General features: G+C 35.5%; 1 protein-coding gene across 2 annotated transcripts in view; it reads right to left on the bottom strand.

The window, feature by feature from the left end:
* The window catches only part of LOC150107797 (huntingtin-interacting protein 1-like), a 632,881-nt gene that overhangs the window by 569,693 nt on the left and 40,996 nt on the right, over positions 1 to 22,192 (bottom strand). The window lies entirely within an intron of this gene.

The raw sequence follows: 22,192 nt of genomic DNA, 5'->3' as shown, positions 1-22,192 counted from the left end.
TATAACAGAAATTTAGCATACTTATGGGGATTACTACTGCTTTTTTTCCCATTATATTGGTGGGTTACTTGTTGAACAGATTTTATTTAAAAATAATAAGAGTCTTTCTTTAAACTTTATTCCTGCATATTTATATAATTCTGAACCTAACTTATCTTTTCCTGTTAATTTTCTGTTTCTTTCAACCTGATTTCTATTTCTTTAGTTATTTCCTTTTTATTTTCATAGAATGTCTGCCAGTTATCTGTTTTAAAATACTTATCTGTCTACAATTCTGTTCTAGAAATTTTCGAAATCCTTAATGTCACAGAATATAATCGAAAAATGGATACTATTCTCCAAGATCACGCTATCTACACCCATTAGATCACGATACCACAAAAACATAAGTTAAAAAATTATAAAACTTGCTTTAAAAAGTATCTTCCTGGCCGTGGGACATTACAAAAAAACTCACATCCTTGTTCTCATCCCCTTCTGGATATATGGTTTACCTAAAATCTACAAACCTAATTCCTAAAACCTATAGTAGATGCCACTGATGCTACATGCTACAAATTGTCAAAACAGCCAGCTGGCAAACTCTCTCTTATCCACCTCACTGGACTTACATCCTATATAAAAAACTCAATCCATTTTAAAACCTTGATTGAAAATCTGACTCTAAATAATACAGATATATTGGTAAGCTCACCTCACAACATCACCACACTGACCAATATATCCTTAAATGATGGCTTAACACTCTTAAAAAAACATTTTTCCTTCTGATATCTTAGATCTCTTTTCCTTTGACATCAATTCTGGTTATTTTTCTTGGAAGAACAAAATTTACAAACAGGTAGAAGGAATTGCTATGGGTTCCCCCCATCTCACCACTCTTGTCAATCTTTACAAGAAACATTTTGAAAAACTAGCCATTCAATCAGCCCCTGTCAAATCTTATATCCGAGTAAGATATGTAGATGTGTTCTCTGTTTAGCCTCATGGTCCATACCACATTAGATTCCTTCCTCAGTCACCTCAATAGTCTACATCCAAGAGTCCAGTTTGTGATGGAAAAGGAAAATAACAATAGTTTATCCTTCCTAGTCACCTTAGTAACATGCCTTCCAAATGGTAACCTCTGATTCACTGCTTCACATAAAAAACTCACTCACACAAGCAGATACATTCACAAACCTTCCCACCACCCATCTCAACAATATGGCATCATTAAAATTAACCAATAGTCTATAATCTTTGTTCCAATCTTTGTTGGAACCTCTCTTTCAACTGAACTCAACCATATACACAACACCTTCCTATCCAATGGCTACAGTGATTGTAATCACTGTAGTTTTTTAATTATGTAGAATTAAAAAATAATCAGTTCATCCCCCTCCCCCAATTTCCTCAGCCATCACTTCAGAAATGTCATCACCATCACCTACGTCTCTGATGGCACATTGGAAAAAAATAGCCCTGTTGTTAAAAAAGTACAACCTCTATGCAGCTTTTAAGCCCATCAGAAACTTACCCTTATCCTTTCCACCAAAGATCAGCTCCCTCCCCTCTCAGTGCATGGATATATAAAGTACCTTGTTCTTACAAGTTGACTTACTTTGGACAGACTGGTAGATCAGCCACTATCCATTTAGAGGAACACAAATCATACATCTGCAATAAAGACTATGGTCAATGCAGCATTGCAAATTATGTATTGGACACAACTCAAAGAATCTTCTAGAAGAAAACCACCATGTTCCACCATAGTAAATTTAAAAAGGAAAGATGTACTTACTAATGAAAGGGTCAAAAGGTTACATTTCAGCAATGTAAAATTACATAGGCAAAGTGGATATTAAATCCAACATTATTTCAGTGCTGAATATTTGTAGAAACTATGAAAGTTTCGTAAGTTGACCTGAGAGCTTAGAAGAATGCAATTATCGATATCCCTGAGTTGCCTTAGTTTATACTAAGTTGTTGATGGTATCTTTTAAGTAGTCCAAACTAAGGCAACTCAGGGATGCCAGGGATTATATTCTCGTAAGCTCTCAGGTCAACTTACAAAACTTTCATAATTTCTACAGACATTCGGCTTTGAAATAATCTTGCATTTATTATCCACTTTGCTTATGTAATTTTACATTGCTGAAATCAAGCCTTTTGGCTCTTTCTTTAGTAATTACTTTTACTCACGAACCAAGAGTTTATTTATGAAAAATACATTTATCTGACATTTCAATTTCCTTAGTACTGAACGAGAGTTTTTGCTCTCTTAAGGTTTCTGCCTGGTCTCTGAAGAGAACCAATCAGTTGGAAACAGCTGCCAGGTTAGTGAAACCTTTATCAAATGAACTAATAAAAGGCGAATGGACATTCACCTTTTATTAGATATGGATGCTTGGGCAGCACCCAAGCATCCATATCTTTTAAGTAGTCCAAACTAAGGCAACTTGAGGATGCCAAGGATTGTATGCTCTCAGATCAACTCAGCAAAGGCTGCTTTTAGAATCTGCAGCAGTCCTCAGAAATCAACCCAGTGTAAACAAATAAAGATGCAAAAATTCCCAAAATTTGGGAAACAATAATTGTCAGAGGTCCCCTACAAACGCATCTAGAAAGGACTTTAGTGTCACCCATGTATTTCATTAAGCATTATGTCTGCAGAAATTATGAGTTTTGTAAGTTGACCTGAGAGTTTACGTGAATATTGTGTTGTCTTTGTGTGTGTGTGTGTGTGTGTGTGTGTGTTATAAGTGTTATTTGTATTCACTGAAGATATCTCAGTGACTGAGATGAAATATTGGAAGCATTAAAATTTTTAATGCTTTCCTAGCGCTGTTAATACTCCATTAAACCTCCAACATGTCCTTAACACACATCCACATAATGTAGATATGAAAGAGGGAAATAGTGGAAATGGTATTTAGGTAGTGTGATGTGATGCGGAAGTTGACAGATATTTAGAGAGATTTAGTTGGATGCTGCTATAGGCCAGAGAATGTGGAGGATGCTGATGAAGAAATGTAGAAGCAACTTGGGTTAATGAACAAGGAAAGGGTGATTATGAGGGGCGATTTTAATTATGGCAGTATAGATTGAAATGAAGAGATAGCATTTGGGAATAAGGAAATTGAATTTCTCGAGTTCTTGAGACTCAACTGTCTCAAGCAGTGTGTAAAGACAGATATGTGAGAATCAATGTTAATGTGGAAGAAATTTTTAAAGAATGGGTGAAGAGGGTAGAATAAGGTGGACATACTTGGAAGCTTGCAACAGCACAAGCCCCAAAGGAGTGGAAGGAAGGCAAAAAAAAAAGTGGTGATAGAGCTAAGGCAACAAATTATAGGCTGATCAGTATGTCTAGAGTTGTCTAGAATGGTAGTTAAGATACTGCAGAGGATGAGAGATAGGATACAATAGTGGGTCGATAACAGTGGTATTCTTTGCACTTGTCAGCATGGGCTTCTTAAAGGAAGATCATGTTTTACCAACTTGCTTATGTACTATAACAAGGTGATGAATCTATTGGACAAGGGTGATGGATATACAGTATTATACTTAGATTTTGCAAAGGCTTTTGACAGATTGCCACACCACAAGTTCAGAACTAAACTGAAGCAAATGGAAATGTATGATAGATTAGAGAGTTGGACAGGTGACTGGCTATCAGCAAGTTGTGTATGGGGGGTGGATACTATTATGAAAGATGAAAATCACTAGTGGTGTGCCATAGGGGTTGTTTTGGGACCATTATAGTTGGTTCTCTGCATTTTTAAAGGAATGCAGAGAACCGACCAGGGCTTCTGATCTAATGTCCAATCCTCACCTTCTCGTGGTGCACCCTGTTAGGTATCAACTTGGATACTGAACAAACGAGGATGGGCTGGCAATTTGGGATTTAGCCGACAAAATTGTATTCTTATTGGTTAAACCAAAATAAAAAATGATGGTACAACATGACAAAATTTCATGCCGGCTGGGGCGTCGCCCGGTTAAACAAGGCCCCCGTTGTTTTCGCCAGGGAACCAGGGCGAACAGCGAAAAGTCAGCTACTGGAACAAATCTGAAAACAAACCCCAACTCAACATCACCAGAGTTAAAGATCGGTACTATCAACGTAAGAAGCCTGAATGGCAAAGAAATGGAGCTAGCTGAGGAATTAGATAAGTACCAGATCGACATAATAGGGGTGACTGAAACAAAAAAGACAAAACTGGTGAGATATTTCTGAGCAATAAATACAAAATGTTATATTCAAGCAATGATAATCAAGGAAAAGAAGGAGTAGCCATAGTATTCAACACAAAATACGAGGGTAATCTTCTTGAATGGCAGTCAGTCTCAAGTAGAGTAATGTGGGCAAATATGAGAATGGAGAACTGGACAATGAGACTGATTTGTGCCTATGGTCCCACAGAAGGTTCTACTAAGGGAAGTGAAAGAATTTTTTGAGGCTTTAGAAAAAGTAACTGGCACAATGAAAAAGGAAAAGTTGGTCCTTGCTGGGGATCTAACTAGCAGAGTAGGAAATGATTGTGAGACATACAAAAATATTTTGGGAAAATTTGGAGAAAAGAGCAAAGCTAATAATGATGGCAATTTTTCTTGGGTTTCTGCTCAGGACATGGACTGGTTATTACTAACACCATGTTCCAAAATAAAAATGTGCACAAATTCACATGGGGAGAAGCAAGGAATAAGAAAAGTCTCATTGACTATGTTATTGTTGATAGTGATGTTTTCTTCCTGGTGCAAGACACAAGAATGTAAAGAGGATTTGAAATTGGAAGTGATCAATATTTAGCCTTGAGCAGGATAAAATTGAATTTCATATTGAAAAGAATAACATGTAAGAAAGTTTTAAAGCGAATAAAAGTTAAGCAGCTCTCAGATGTGAACTGTAGACATACACAAAGATTACTGATGAAAAAATGAAAGAGTTTGAGAACAGTAATCAAACCTTGGAGATTCAGTGGCAAACCTTGAAGAAAGCCCTGATTGATTCAGCTACAGAGGCATGTGGTGAAATTGTCTGCAAGGATAGAAAAATTAAAATTCCATGGTGAACACAGGATGTTAAAAAGGCAGTGAAGAAAAAGAAGAAAGCATATCAAAAGTTCCTGGCAAATAAGTCACCTTGTGCTCTTAGAGAATACAGAGACAAATGCAAGAATGCTCAACACTGTGTAAAACTAGCTAAACAAAAGTCATGGGAGGACTTTGGCAAGAATATAGAAAATAAATATCAAGAAGGTGACAAAATATTCTGGCGGTTGTTGAAGAAACTTAGGAATAAAGGAAAGAGTGCTGTAAAAGGAGTTAGGGATGATAAAGGTGACATGAAAAAAGGGAGAAATAGATATCCTTGAAGTATGGAGTAATTACTTTGAAAAACTGCTAAATGAAACAAGCAGTGATGGCAGCACAGTGATAACAAACACTGACCAAGCATGCAGTCAGGAATACATATCCATACTTGAAGTAGAAAAAGCCATCAGGGGCTTGAAATGTGGAAAGGCAGCAGGAGTAGATGATATTAGACTACAAATGCTGAAGTATGGAGGTATAAAAGTCTTACAGTGGCTGCACTCCACAGTTCAGAAGGCCTGGACAGAGAGACGAATTCCCGATGATTGGAGTAGAGCTCTCATAGTACCCATATATAAAAAAGGGAAATAAAACTGAATGTGAGAATTACAGAGGTAATTCCCTACTGAGTGTTCCTGGCAAGATCTATGCTAGTATACTTGAGAAACGGTTGAGAAGACTTGTGGAAGAAAAGCTTGGTGAAGAACAAGCTGGATTCAGGCCAAAAAGGGGCTGTCAGGATCAGATCTTCACTTTACGACAAATAGTCGAGAAAGCATGGGAATATAACAAAGATCTGTATTTAAGTTTTGTTGATTTGGAAAAGGCATATGACAAGGTGCCAAGAGAGAAGCTATTCAATACGCTGCAGTTATATGGTGTCAATGGGGCATTATATCAAGCAATACTTAGTCTTTATTTGAGTTGTAAGTCAGCAGTTAGAATTGAAGGAAGTACAGGAAGATGGTTTAATGTTAAATCTGGTGTGAGACAAGGATGTACATTATCCCCTCTGTTATTCATTATCTATATGGATCACATTATGAAGGAAAGTGGTATTAAACCTGATATCAAAATTGGAGATGTTAATGTCAGCTCTTTGCTTTATGCGGATGATGTTATACTTCTAAATAAATCCGCTACAAGTCTGCAAGATTCTATGACTAAATTGAATAGCTGTTGTAATAGATATGGTATGAAGGTCAGCATAAAAAGACAAAGACAATGAAAATAGGCAGAATCATTGAAAATGTCAACTGTGTTGTGAATGGAGAACCTGTGGAACAAGTAAAACATTTCAGCTACTTAGGCACAATTTTTACTGAAGATGGTAAATTAAATATAGAAATAGACAACAGAATCAGCAAAGCTGGTATGGTGGGAAGTCAATTGAATAAATTCATATGGAATAAGAGAGAAATCAGTCGGAACACTAAATTAGCTGTATACAAGACAGTGTTCAAACCAGTTTTAACTTATGGATCTGAGAGCTGGGTCAGAAGTAAAACACTTGACCGAAGACTAGAGACCGCAGATATGAGAGTCCTGAGAAAGATTAGAGGAGTGAACAGATGGCATCAATGGCAATATCATATTAAAAATGAGGATATTAGGAAAGAACTTGACATTGTCAGCATCCAGGAATGCATTAGCAGAGCTAATCTCAGGTGGTATGGTCACTTAAATAGAATGGGAGAGGAAAGATTAGCAAAACAAGTGTTCTCTGCCAGGTTGGCAGGAAAACGACCCAGAGGAAGACCAAGATATAGGTGGATTGATACGCTTCAAAGTGCCTTAGACGATAGAAATATAAGATCTGATAATGTTGGAGTCTTGACAAGTAACAGACTGATTTGGAGGAAAATTGTAGATAGGAAGTTAGTAATGATGTAATTTTTTCATGTAGTACTATCATATCCTGTACACCCCTTGAGGGTACATAGCAGGAATTTGATGATGATGATTTTTACATGTGGATTTATTTGTGCAGATTAAAAAATTAAAATATACCTAAATAATAGAAAATAAATTAATACTTTCTTATCTAAGAAAAAGAAATATATTCTTTATGTGGATCAAACCAAGTATTTGATTTACTATTTAATTGCTCATCACTGCTTTAAATTTAGAAACTACACTGAAAAATATAATTAAATTATTTTTTTTTTTTTTTTTTTTTTTATAGTAACATGTTATCATACTTGTAAAACACAGGGGTGTCATGTCACATAAAATTATATGATATTTTTAAATATTAAATAATAAAACAAAGATTTCCTCCTCCTTACAAAAACATATGTATAAAATCCAATAACATACCTATTTCTTTAATATTTTTAAATTTAAAATATCTTCTTAGTGCAACTTTTGCTGTTGAACTTCTTGGGCTAGTTTCTCAATATGTGGCGAATACGTCGTAATTTTCATTTTCAAACATGACGAAAGACTCACATTGTTTAGTTGGTCTCTCAACATACTTTTAATAAAATTCATATTAGAAAATATTTGCTCACAGAAATATGTCGATCCAAAAATTGATAGAAGTCCAAATGCGTATGATTTTAACTGAATGCAAGTATCCGATAAACAATTCCACTTGTCAAATACAATCTGATCTTGCTTTTTAAGATCCTCTATTTCAGACCATTTGTGTTGTATTGCAATGGTAGATTTTTGTCTTTCCAACTCCTCCAGGTCAGCTTCAAGATTTCTAAATTTTGAATTCCACAAATCCTTGGTTTTCAGGTCCTCTAACTCAAGTTGAAATGCAACCTCATCAATTCCAGCAAAAGGTGTAAAATTTAATTAGGCAGGATTAACTTCAAGTAGTCACAACAAAAATGACATTGTTGACTTGTTCTTTCTAAACTCTTCAAATCTCTCATTAAATACAGATTGCATATTTACCACAATTTCTTTGAAAAAAGTTAAATTAATGGAATTATTATCAGTTTGTTCTTGTTGATATTTCTTCAACGTAGGAAAATGTAATAATGTGCCTTTCTCTAAGTCTGTCGTAAACAAATATAATTTTTGTTCAAATGAAATCACTTCTAAAAGTAAAACTGCTGTACTTCCCTTTCCCTGTAGTTTCTTATTTAGTGCGTTTAAATGGGAAGTCATATCCACTATAAAGTAGAATTTTTGTAACCAATGAGTATCTTCCAACTGTGCATATTCAAGGTCTTTTTGTCTTAGAAAGAACTTAACCTCTCCAAGGCAGGTGGCAAATCACATCACCAGCGAACCTCTGGAAAGCCATCTTATTCTGTTATGCAAAAGAAGATTGGAATATTCACAATTGATTTCTTTAAGAAGTTCACAAAATTGCCGATGATGTAGCAGTCTTGCCATTATACTTGGTCGTCTACTTACGACCTATGCGACTTACGACCACAAAAAAATAAAATAAATTAATGAATAAATTAATAATAAATCAGGCAGCTGCACGTATGATAACTATGGGGTACGATAGTTACCGTAATAACCCGCGTACAACAACTATCTCTAACATACACTCAGTCACTTTCTAGCATCTGTTGCATGTGATGTATTAATTAAAATTCTACTGAAATACTACCCATAAAATGTCTAGTAAAAGGAAAATGCCTTCATCTACAGATATGCCAGCTAAGAAGTCAAGGAAAATTATTGATTTAGAGTGTAAAATGAAAGTTATCTTTTTATGAAAGTATTTTTACATTAATTTTAGATTGTATTTTTGTGTTTACAGTACAGTATGTACAGTACTATTTTTCACATTATGTACAATATACATAATTATAAATTTAAAAGATTATAAAAATAAATTATAAAGATGATAAAAAGATTAGAAAGGTTAAAGAATACTGTTAATAAATATATGGCCGACATACGACCAGATCGACTTACGACCTGTCAGTCAGAACAGAAGTCGTTCACAAGTCAACGACAAAGTGTATTTTGTTAACAATTTCTACAACCAAATCCATCACTACTGTTATCTCTTTTGGAAAAGTTTGTGCACAAAGTATCTCTTGATGGATTATGCAGTGAAAGGAACACGTCATGCAAAATTTGTTTTTTAAATAAAGAAACAAAACCTTCTTTTGTATCTTTCATGCTCAGCACCCCATCAGTCGCAATAAATATTATTTTGTTAATATTAATACCCTTACTTTTCAAGCAAGTGGTAACAGCAGATTCAATGTCTTCTCCATGAGTTTGTCCTGTGAGTGCCAGTATATCGAGTAATCCTTCCTGAGGTCCTTGAGAGTTTACATATCTACAAATAAGAACAATCTGTGCAATGTCATCCATATCGCATGATTCGAGAATCCTGGTGTTGTGTTGAATTTAGATCTGTAATCTGCTGATTTGTTATACCTTCTGCCATTCGTATAGTTCTGTCCCTTACAATCTTAGCATATAATGGCATGTCTTTTATTTTTGTAATTATTTCCGCTACGTTTTTAAAATTCATCATCATCATCAAATTCCTGCCATGTACCCTCAAGGGGTGTACAGGATATGACAGTACTACATGAAAAAATAACATCATTACTAAATTCCTAATTACAATTTTCCTCCAAATCAGTCTGTTACTTGTCAAGACTCCAACATTATCAGATCTTATATTTCTATCGTCTAAGGCACTTTGAAGCGTATCAATCCACCTATAACTTGGTCTTCCTCTGGGTCGTTTTCCAGCCAACCTGGCAGAGAACACTTGTTTTGCTAATCTTTCCTCGCCAATTCTGTTTAAGTGACCATACCACCTGAGATTAGCTCTGCTAACGCATTCCTGGATGCTGACAATGTCAAGTTCTTTCCTAATATCCTCGTTTTTAATATGATATTGCCATTGATGCCATCTGTTCACGCCTCTAATCTTTCTCAGGACTCTCATATCTGCGGTCTCTAGTCTTTGGTCAAGTGTTTTAATTCTGACCCAGCTCTCAGATCCATAAGTTAAAACTGGTTTGAACACTGTCTTGTATACAGCTAATTTAGTGTTTCGACTAATTTCTCTCTTATTCCATATGAATTTATTCAACTGACTTCCCACCATACCAGCTTTGCTGATTCTCTTGTCTATTTCTATATTTAATTTACCATCTTCAGTAAAAATTGTGCCTAAGTAGCTGAAATGTTTTACTTGTTCCACAGGTTCTCCATTCACAACACAGTTGACATTTTCAATGATTCTGCCTGTTTTCATTGTCTTTGTCTTTTTATTCTGATCTGATCTTCATACCATATCTATTACAACTGCTATTCAATTTAGTCATAGAATCTTGCAGACTTGTAGCGGATTAATTTAGAAGTATAACATCATCCACATAAAGCAAAGAGCTGACATTAACATCTTCCAATTTTGATATCAGGTTTAATACCACTTTCCTTCATAATGTGATCCATATAGATAATGAATAACAGAGGGGATAATGTACATCCTTGTCTCACACCAGATTTAACATTAAACCATCTTCCTGTACTTCCTTCAATTCTAACTGCTGACTTACAACTCAAATAAAGACTAAGTATTGCTTGATATAATGCCTCATTGACACCATATAACTGCAGCATATTGAATAGCTTCTCTCTTGGCACCTTGTCATATGCCTTTTCCAAATCGACAAAACTCAAATACAGATCTTTGTTATATTCCCATGCTTTCTCGACTATTTGTCGTAAAGTGAAGATCTGATCCTGACAGCCTCTATTTGGCCTGAATCCAGCTTGTTCTTCACCAAGCTTTTCTTTCACAATTCTTCTCAACCATTTCTCAAGTATACTTGCAAAGATCTTGCTAGGAACACTCAGTAATGAAATACCTCTGTAATTCTCACATTCAGTTTTATTTCCCTTTTTATATATGGGTACTATGAGAGCTCTACTCCAATCATCGGGAATTCGTCCCTCTGTCCAGGTTTTCTGAACTATGCAGTGCAGCCACTGTAAGACTTTTATACCACCATACTTCAGCATTTCTGGTCGAATATCATCTACTCCTGCTGCCTTTCCACATTTCAAGCCTTTGATGGCTTTTTCTACTTCAAGTATGGATATGTATTCCTGACTGCATGCCTGGTCAGTGTTTTTTATCACTGTGCTGTCATCACTGCTTGTTTCATTTAGCAGTTTTTCAAAGTAATTACTCCATACTTCAAGGATATCTTTTTCTCCTGTTTTCATGTCACCTTTATCATCTCTAACTCCTTTTACCGCACCCTTTCCTCCATTCCTAAGCTTCTTCAACAACCTCCAGAATATTTTGCCACCTTCTTGATATTTATTTTCTATATTCTTGCCAAAGTCCTCCCATGACTTTTGTTTAGCTAATTTTACACACTGTTTAGCTTTCTTACATTTGTCTCTGTATTCTGTAAGAGTAAAAGCTGACTTATTTGCCAGGAACTTTTGATATGCTTTCTTCTTTTCCTTCACTGCCTCTTTAACTTCCTGTGTCCACCAGGGAGTTTTGATTTTTTTATCCTTGCACACAACCTCACCACATGCCTCTCTGGCAGAATCAGTCAATGTTTTCTTCAGAGTTTACCACTGAATCTCCAAGGTTTGATTCCTGTTCTCAAACTCTTTCATTTTCTTTTCAATAATCTTTGTGTATTTTAGTCTAGAGTTGACATCTGAGAGCTTTTATTCAACTTTTATTCACTTTAAAACTTTCTTACATGTTATTCTTTTCAATATGAAATTCAATTTTATCCTGCTCAAGACTAAATAGTGATTACTTCCAATTTCAAATCCTCTGTACACTCTGGTGTCCTGCACCAGGAAGAAAACATCACTATCAACAATAACATAGTCAATGAGACTTCTTATTCCTAGCCTCTTCTCTCCATGTGAATTTGTGCACATTTTTATGTTGGAACATGGTGTTAGTAATAACCAGTCCATGTCCTGAGCAGAAATCCAACAGATATTTGCCATTATTAGTTTTGCTCTTTTCTCCAAATTTTCCCAAAATATTTTTGTATGTCTCACAATCATTTCCTACTCTGCTATTTAGATACCCAACAAGGACCCACTTTTCCTTTTTCATTGTGTCAGTTGCTTTTTCTAGAGCGTCAAAAAATTCCTCCACTTCTACCTTAGTAGAACCTTCTGTAGGACCATAGGCACAAATAAGTCTCATTGTCCATTTCCCCATTCTCATATTTGCCCACATTACTCTAGTTTTTACTTTATTTACCCACTAGTTTTTAAAATTGGAGAAGAGAAATTCAGACATTTTAATAAAACATTCTTTCACATATCTGCTGTCCATAAAAGGTTTTCCTCATTTAAAAACTTCTATAGTGGCCACAAAACTAACAATAGTTGTATTTCTTGATTTGGAAAATGAACATTTAGTTAGGTTTATTTTGCGTTGCAGCTCTTCTACTGCTTTTTATCTTTCATCTCCCCATGGATATGCTTTGTCAAATGTATCGTGTTTATTTAAAAAATATCTTAGTATATTCGATTTTTTATTGTTTGAAATCTTTTCATGGCATATTAAACACATTGGAAATCCTGCTGTATTTGCTACAAGTGCATAGGTTTCGGTCCTTTCACTTTTAAACTCCCGATTTTCTTGTTCTATCTTTCTCTTCTTTGCTGACATTTTAAATACTATAAAAATATTTTTATTTTGTTAACATTTAATTTAATGTTACAATATTCACGTTACCTAACACAATCACCAGTAAATGAAAGCACTGCAACGTCCACTACAAAACCTTCACTTATTTTAACAAAGTGAGCAGATTTACAGACCACACCTGCACTATATGCGAAGACAATGGGCGCGTTCCGACAGCAAGCGCTACATGTGCTAGCTAGCGTTATGTATTTGGTTTAATAAATTAAAACAACAAAACATAACTTAAGTAATTTTAATTGGCATGAATAATTAGAACAAATATTTGACAAATCAGTGGGTTTATGAATTCTTGCATTATCCATGATAATGCAAGACGAATGTAAAGAAGGATTATCGGGTATGATTTCAAAGAGTTCGAACATGAAAGTATTAAATTTTTCAGCATCGCATGTACTATTTTCAATTGTAAAATATCCTTGACTTAATGTAAAATATCCTTGATTAAATGTAAAATGTCCTTAATTTATTGCAAATGCCATATTTAGGGATTTTAGTTTCTAATTTAATAAATAACATTCATTTTGCATTATTCAAAAATAGATTGTTTAATACCGAAAAGAGCCGCAATTATTCATTCAAAGAGTTGTATACGGCTCAGAGCTGCAGGTTGCCGACCGCTGGTATAGACGAAGCACTTTGGTCAGAAAGACCTGGGTTCAATTCCCGTCAGTGACATGAGGAACCTTTATCTGGTCTCATTTGACTAAAAGTGAGTTAGCCAGTTTTTTCACCAGGAAACTTGGTTTTTCATCCCCCAGAACAGGCCCCATGAACACACATGGATTATAGTCATGAATACATCCCAGCCATATGCCAGTCCTGAGCCTGGATAAAATTGGCGGAGGTTGAGGAAAGCAATGGTGAACTACCCTGTAAAAAAAAAACTCACCAGGAATACTTTGTGGGCAATGCCTACAAAGTCACGTACAGTCGGAAATGACTGAAAGGGAAAATCAGATCAGATCATAAACAACCTGTTGATACCTATAAGACAGCCAATCTCCAATCCAATGCATGTGCTAATCTAGTATCCAACTCCCATTTGTTCAAATTTAACTACTAGTTTGTCATATGGTAATCTATCAAAAGCCTTTGCAAAATCTAAATATACTACAGTATGTATCTCCATTGTCCAATGTATTCATCACCTTGTTATAATAAGCAAGCAAATTGCTAAAACACAATCTTCCTATAGCAAACCCATACTCTCCATTACAAAGAATTCTACTACTGTCTGCCCAGTTCTGAATCCTTATCCCACTAGCTTCTCCAACACCTCGAGCATAACTCCAGACAAGCAGATTGGCCTATAATTCGAAACAGTAGTCTTATCAACTCCCCTTTTATGAAGTGGAACAATCTTTCCATCTTTCACACCTTTGGAACCTGGGCTACTCTAAGACTCATGTTGAAAATGGTCTTCTGACTCATGTTTAGCCAGCAAAGGTTGGTCAATTGGAAGAGCCTCTGCTACTAATGGCTCACACAAAAAGTCAAGCAAGTTTGAGCGCGGTTAGTAGTTGGAAGGAATTCAATTATTTGATGCTGTTGGCACACTCCCCCCCAACGAGTCTTTGGATTCCTTGGAGGTGTCACATAATAATAATTTATTCTATATATATAAAAAGATAAGTCAAAATTTGAAATGTTTTTATGTCACATTTCATGTCTCTTCATTGTTTTGAAATGTCCAAAACAATGTGTTTGCCTTCATGAAACAAACACATTGTTGTCTCATGTTTCGAGTCATCAGAATTGAAGGAGAACCAGCTTACCAGCCTGGAACTCAGGGGGTTGGGTGCCATAGGGGCAGAGCCCCCCCCCCCTAGTTAATAATAATAACATAATAATAAAATGTACATTAAAGGTGTTGTCAACTTCCTGAAACATTCCCTCAAGACATGCAGTGATATACCATCAAGTCCCATCGTCTTGTTGACATCAAGTTTACTCAATTCCTCATATACTTCCTCCCCCATTCCCACTGTTCTCAAGTTCTGCATTATGTTACAATCACAAGGATGGAATGTTTTAATGAACTGCTCATTTCACACCTCTACTATATCCTTCTCAGTGTTTATCATTCTCCCATTATCACTGACCAACATCATAGTCCAATAATCATTATTCCTTCAAATATATCAAAAAAACTCCATAGGATTTTAGCATCATTTACTAACTGCTGTTCACACTGCACTTTTGCTACCCTTACTAAATGCGTCACCTTCCTTACTTGCTTTTTGTATTCCTCATGTAACTGATTATTAACTGATGTGTATATGTAACTCATATACATATCTCGTGCTCCCTCCACAATGCCTTTTTCTTCCAGGATGCACAGGTCACCTCTTCAGTCATCCATTTTATACCTACCTTAATTTACATCTCTTAAAATCTCGTAATTACCAATGTAAAATCCACTTTCATCTTGCTAAGCCCCCCCCTCCTCCCTCCAGTCTGTGTCCACACAGACGAAGTCCACAATAATAATTGTTCTGCCTATACACATTGTGCTTATCTGCACAATGGATACATGGCATCTAGATCTTCTCGTGGACTCTCAGGTCTACAGCAGCAACCAAAAATATATTTTGCCCTATTGGCCTCTACCTTATACCAGACAATCCTCTTTAAGTTCTAATTTTGTTAGTTGTAGTTCTTCAACTATCATCAGCGATACTCTGCCTCATATCCTATTCCATCTATCCTCCTTGAAAATAAAATACCCTTTACATTCACTTTGTGTAACTATATCATTTTCTGTCAACTAGGTCTCACTGATCCTATAATTGTTGACTGACAAATGCGAAAACTTTCTCTCCCTTATTTCTGATACTTCTGACATTTGTGTACATACATTTCAATATCATCTTGAACCCACAAGTAAGAAAGGGAATGTTAAAGTAAATAATCATTAGCATATTATATACAGGGTGTTCGGGATAAATTTGACATATTTATAATTAATTATATTTTTCCGTAAGTTACATGTATTAACACACACTTCTCTTCATTTAAAAGTTTGGACCCTTCTTCATTCATATACAAGATGTCAGAAAGGATGGATAGCTGGAACCCACCTGAATCATGGAAGAGAATAACTTGTATCATGATGATTCGTGCCCGCCATCAAAATAAGGATATTACGACTGCTGCCCAATGCTCCCTGAATACAGTAAAAACAATCAGGCATGAACTAGAGACTTGCAATGGTGACTACGACGATGTAGCAAGAAGAAAGATCCCTAGCAGACGATCTGATTGCGTTCGTACAGCAGAATTCCTCGCAAATCTGCAGGAACAGGTGTTGAAGAACCCTGGCATTGGAATTCGGGCTTTGTTCGTGGAGTTGCTAACTGTAGTCAAGCCCTGGATAACAAGGGTAGCCAATGGTAGGCCGTATGTATGGCAGCAGGATTCGGCCCCTTGCCACACCTCTGGGAAAAGTCAAAAATGGTTGTCTGAAAATTTCTACGACTTCACCAGTCCAAATGTTTGGCCTCCAAACTCCCCAGACCTTAACCCCATGGATTATTTTGTATGGGGCGCAGTTGAAAAAGACACCAATCGCACTTCCAGTAATACAAAAGCCCAGTTAATGGATAAAATTAAAACAGTTTTTGCGGCCCTTCCCAGGGAGACTGTAGCATCAGCTTGTTCGAGGTTCCGAAGCAGAATTGAAGCTGTGATCGATGCTAATGGTGGTTATTTTGAGTAAATCTTGTTGATAGTATTGTAATTAACTCTGCCTGTAATGTTTTTTTGTCAATTCATTAAATTTAATAGATACAAAGAAGATTTTCTTTTTCCTTACGAAACTGTCAAATTTATCCCGAACACCCTGTAGATATGAAAATTAATTACGAAGAAGAGCAATGATGGCAAAATTCAATGATGCGCTATTTTTGAATATGTGAAGTGAGTTTGAGTGAAGAATAGATTTGTATAAGAGGGATAGTATACACTTGGATGTGTTTCACATCAGGAGTCTTGAAAAATTATTAATTGAAATGAAACAACACAGAGTCAGAGAAAATGAATTATGATGGGAGGAATCAGGAGAATCCATGTGTAAGAGTGACAATGTTAGGAAACTGTGTTAATGATGGGAATGATTATTATTATGGAAATGATTATGAAGAGAGAATGATTCCATATTTCTGGTTTAGACCTATCAAACATGTATAGAAATGTCAAACTGAGTCACACAGACAAGAGTATACAAAAAAAAAAGAAGGATGCAAGTAACTTATGTCCATACATGAATGCTAGAATTAGCAGAAACAAAGGAGTTGAGTTTGTTGCCTTGGTAAAAATATTGGGAACTCATATTCTAGGCATTGGCGAGACCTGGCTATCAGAAGCAGACATACTAACTGGTATCGAGGGGTACAGTATTTTTTTAGGAAAGATAGACAGGAGAGGAGAGAAGGGGATGTGCTGCTAATGATATTGGATAACTTGAATCCAGTTAGAGTTGAGACCTATGACTGCAATAATAGCAACAGTCTTTCATGTGGCAGTGAGTCTGAAGCCACTTGTGTGTGTGTGTGTGTGTGTGTGTGTGAGGCAGAGTCTAACATCATCAAATACATAGCTGAGTGCTGTTACAGACCTAGTAAACCAGTTGCTAGTGGAAAAGAAATGCATCACCAAATAAATACGATGGGTGAGAAAAGAGTAATCATAATGGAGTACTTTAATTATCTGAACATTGATCGAGCAGCTGTGAAATTGCATGAGAAGAATGAAACTAAATTTATTGGGCTGTTGTGAGACAACTTTCTCAAGCAGTATGTGACAGAAGGAACTCATGGTCATTTGAGAGACACTTGTGACAGGGGCCATTCCTGAAAGTTACGAAAGGAAACTGTGGGAAAGAGGGCGAGAAGTGGTTTCTTTGCATGGCGGGTGGTTGAACCATGGAATGCATTGCCTGATAGAGTGGTGAGAGCGGGAACGGTCAATGCATTTAAGGAGTGGTATGATAGACTTTGTGTTTCCTAGGAGGGACCTTCCTCGATAAGTCTTGATAGACTTGTGTTTCTTAGAAAGGACCTCCCACGATGAGTCTTTTGACTCCATGGAAGCCTGAATAATAATAATAATAATATAATTAGAATTATAATTAATAATAATAATAGAATTATAAAGTCAGGAATTATAGACATGTCTATAATTCCTGACTTTATTAATGGTCCATTCAGAAAAGGTTACATGCTGAACTACAAAGAAGTAAATTAACCACCTAAGTAGTGAGCTGGATACTGTGCCATTGTATCAGCTGTTGCATGGAAAGGATATCGACAGTGCATGGGAAGTGTTTAAAAAAATACTTAAGTGATGGGATATCAGAATGTGTCCCTAGAGCTCAAAGAATAAATAGACTAGTAGTGAAATAGATATGTAAACTAATTATGCAAGAGACTCATAAGAATGACTATGGGGAAGGAACACTGTATGCATAAAGATGATGTCAGTTATGATAATTATAAGCAGCTTTCCATACAACAAGTGTTGTACGGAAAGCTAAGTCTGAGTATGAAAAGAAACTGGCTCTGCAAGTTAAAGACAACCAAAAACAATTCTATCATTATGCTGCAAGTAAAAGAAAGAATGAATCTACTGAATGCAAATAGTATCAGCTGACTAATGTAAGAGTGAGTGGCCATTTTACTAAAAATTACCAACCTGGTATGCAACTCACTACTACCTCTTCACTGTATGAAGAGACTCATCTGTATGAGTTGGAAGTACTAGAGATGTTGCAAAAACTAAATAAGAATTATGCAATAGGAACTGATGGGATAAGAGTGTTCAGCTGAACTGGCTATTCCTTTGATCAGCCTCTCAGAATAGGGAAAATTCCGCAGAAGTCAAAAGAACACAATGGTAGTCCCATTGCACAAGGATGGTGCAAAGATCGATGTATTCAACTATCGACCAATCAGTATCTCAGAAGTGATGGTGAAGATTTTGGAAAAGTTGGTTAGAGCTCGCATTCAGAAATAGGTTGAAAGAGAATCTATACTTTGCAACGAACGGCATGGGTTTATTAAGGTAAGTTATGTTTTAGCAACTTACTCACATTCTATAATAATATTACCACTGAGTTATATAAGGGGAATGGATGCATCATGATACTTTTGGATTTTGCTAAGGCTTTTGACAGAATACAGCATGGAAGACTGTTGTATAAATTAGAGAATATGGGATTGGATTAGAAACTACTGACATGGATAAGAGGATGGCTGAATGACATATCAAAAAGTTGTATATAGGGGTGGGTGGGGGGTGAATCTACAAGATTCAAAGAAAACTAGTAGTGAGCTTCAGACATCAGTCCTTTGGTAGATTGTTATTCAATCTGTACATTAATAAAATTTTGAAAGATATGACATGCGACATAAAGCTATTTGCTGATGACGCATAGAAAGACAGGCTAATCAGGAGTGCTGCTGATACTTGCAGAATGATTTGAATAGGCTGGAATTGTGGACATGTGAATATGGCCATCAGTTCAATGTTAATAAATGTGAGGTCATACACTTAGGTACGATTAGTTATCCAATATCATATTATATTGGTGGGATTATGCTAGAAGCTGATCAGGCTAGGGATTTTGAAGTTTTAGTAGAAAGGAAGTTGAAGTTAAAGGGTCATATAGCAAAGATTGTAAATATAACTCAGAATAATTGCAATGAAATGAGCCTTGACAAAACCTCACTTGTTGGACTACTGCATGCAGATCTGATATCTTGGTTTCCATGGTGATTCTGATAAACTGGAGAAAGGATGTCAGGATTGTGGAATACTGATTATGAAGACAGACTGAGAATTTGTGGGCCGCAGACATTAGCAAACAGGAGAAAGAGGGGTGAATGTTTGAGCGTTATAAACTTCTGAAAGAGTCATAGAATTTCAGATGGAATTTTTCATTTCATGGAAGGTGGGGAAAGAATGCATGGGATTCTTTGGAAGTTAAGAATGAATCTAGCCATCATTCCCTTCTGTCAAGAAGGGAATGATGGCTAGATTTTTTCTCTCAGAGTGGACTGCCGTTGGATGTTGTGTGTGTGCAAGTAGTGTGAATGAATTTAAGAATAGGTATGCCAGCTGGTGAGAATAATATGGCCTCCCTCAACAAGTTCCTGACTCCCTGGAGTCTCTCTCTCTTGTTAATGTCATTATTAACCCACTTGAATTTGAATCCTGTGAAATTGCATTAAGAATTGCATAATAACTTCTATAGACACACTCATTTATCTCAGAAATGGAGATAACTTTTGCAACTTTCTCATAAAGTATACCTCGTATTATCAAATCGCCATTCAATACAGTTTCCTTATTTTCAGTTCCTCGTACTTTCATACTAAGCATGCTATTTCACTCCTTACTGTCACCTCATCATCCACATCTTTCATGATCTCATTCATATTTTGTGCACTAGCATTCAGTTGCTCATTCTCCATAACACTTTTGTTATCTCTCCTTACATCATTAATATTCATTACTTCATTTTCCCACTTTCCATGACTCGCATTTCTGGTACTCACATATGAAACATTTACGATACACTCTTTCTCACTATCCTTGCTTTCATACAATAACCCATTCGCTTTTGGCAATTAATACACTGAACATATACACTCATGCAAAATCTTTCATGCTAAACTCGGTGAACAAGGAAGTCTTGACTGCCATTTTCCTTGTATGCATTGGTGGCATGAAAAAAAGCTTTCTAAATGATATATTAGATTTCTGAAACCAACACACACAAATTCAACTTTACGGTCTAAAGTAAGAAATATATAACAAAAAATCACTAATATTCACTAAAATAAAATACTTATTTGTAGGACATGTGCAACACCACTTTTACTCTGCGCTACAATAGCGTCAGCAATCCCAATTTCACATTTTATATTCTTACCAAAGTCATCCCATGATTTTTGTTAGCTACTTTTATATGTTGCTGCACATTTTTAAATTTTTCTCTGTATTCTCTCACAGCATGATTTATATGACAGTAACTTTTGGTATACTTTTTACTTTTTCCCTGAGTGATTCTTTAAATAACCAAGGGCAGCATGGAGTTCTGATTTTTCTATCCCTGCAGACAACTTCACAACATATTTTGCTTTCTGAATCAATATTTTCTTCAAATCTGTCAATAATTTTCCAGGGTTTAATTCTTGGTTTCAAAATCTTTCATTTTTAATTGAATAACATTTGTATACTTTATTTTACAATTTGCCTCTGAAAGATGCTCAACTTTGATTGTTTTTAAAACTTTGCTGCATTATTCTTTTCAATAAGGATTTTTTTTTTTTCTGTTCAAAACTAAATGGTGCACACTTCTAATTTCAAATTCTTTTTATACTTGTGTTCTAAACCAACATGGAGCTATTGCTATCAACAACAACAGAATAATAACATAATGTAACATTTAATAGCATTATGTTAATTTCATATTAATTGTGCTAATTTCTTTATTTTATAGTTCCACAAGAGCAGTACAATTTATGTCAACTGTCCAGTCAGGAAGTTGACTTGTTTACGACAGCTGTCTCAAACACTCTTCTCCTTTCTTTAAGCTGACTAATGCAGGCTAATTTTCATCTCTTGTGTCTCCTTCCTCTTGGAGGATAAGTGGAGGTGACCAATTATGAAGTTGATTCACTGCTGGTGTTTTCAAATTATTTTTTAATTTAATGGTACAGACTGCACTTGTTTAGTTTTTAGTTCATTATGAAGATTCAAGTAAAGGATGTTAATTTAAACAAACATATTTTGAAAATTAATTCAGATTTCTATTTTTATAATTTTACACTTTTCTATCTCTTATTTTTCTTAAATGTTCCCATTATTGTTTACTGTTTGTTCTTTTCATAATGCCATTCTGCATGTTTTGTGCATCATTCTTGTCAGTCTTCTGTGTCTTGTCAATTATGTGATTTCCTGACATTTTCTCTGTTATATTTCCTGCCATTTCTTTTGTTTTGATTTCCACAATTTCCTTTGTTTCACAAGAATGGATTAGAATGAGGGAAGCTAATGCTTTTTTCCCCCTACATTCACTAGACTTTCCTCCCTAGGGGTTTACTATAGTGAACATCTCTTTGGAGATGTAAAAGACTAAGCAGAGTTAGTAGGTGGAGAATCAGTTGAATAAATTTATATGGAATACGATAAATTATCAAAAACACTAAAGAAGCAGTATATAAAAGTGTTGAAACCAATTTTATCTTATGGACATGAGAGCTGGACTAGAAATAAAACTGATCAAAAATAGACTACATATTAAACTTCTGACCAAAATTAGAGATATGTGTAGATGGCATTAATGGTAGAAGTATATTAAAAATGAAGATATTAGAATGGAACCCACTATTAGTTCAAGAATATGAGATTAGAACTAATATAAAATGGTATGGTTGGTCACTTATAAGGACCTAAAATTTC

Source organism: Typopeltis vanoorti, chromosome 4, assembly GCF_054136105.1.
Source record: "Typopeltis vanoorti isolate ZY-2024b chromosome 4, IOZ_Tvanoo_1.0, whole genome shotgun sequence".
Lineage (NCBI taxonomy): Eukaryota > Metazoa > Arthropoda > Arachnida > Uropygi > Thelyphonidae > Typopeltis > Typopeltis vanoorti.
The sequence above is the reverse complement of the archived record's forward strand: the minus strand, read 5'-3'. Positions and strand labels throughout refer to the sequence as shown.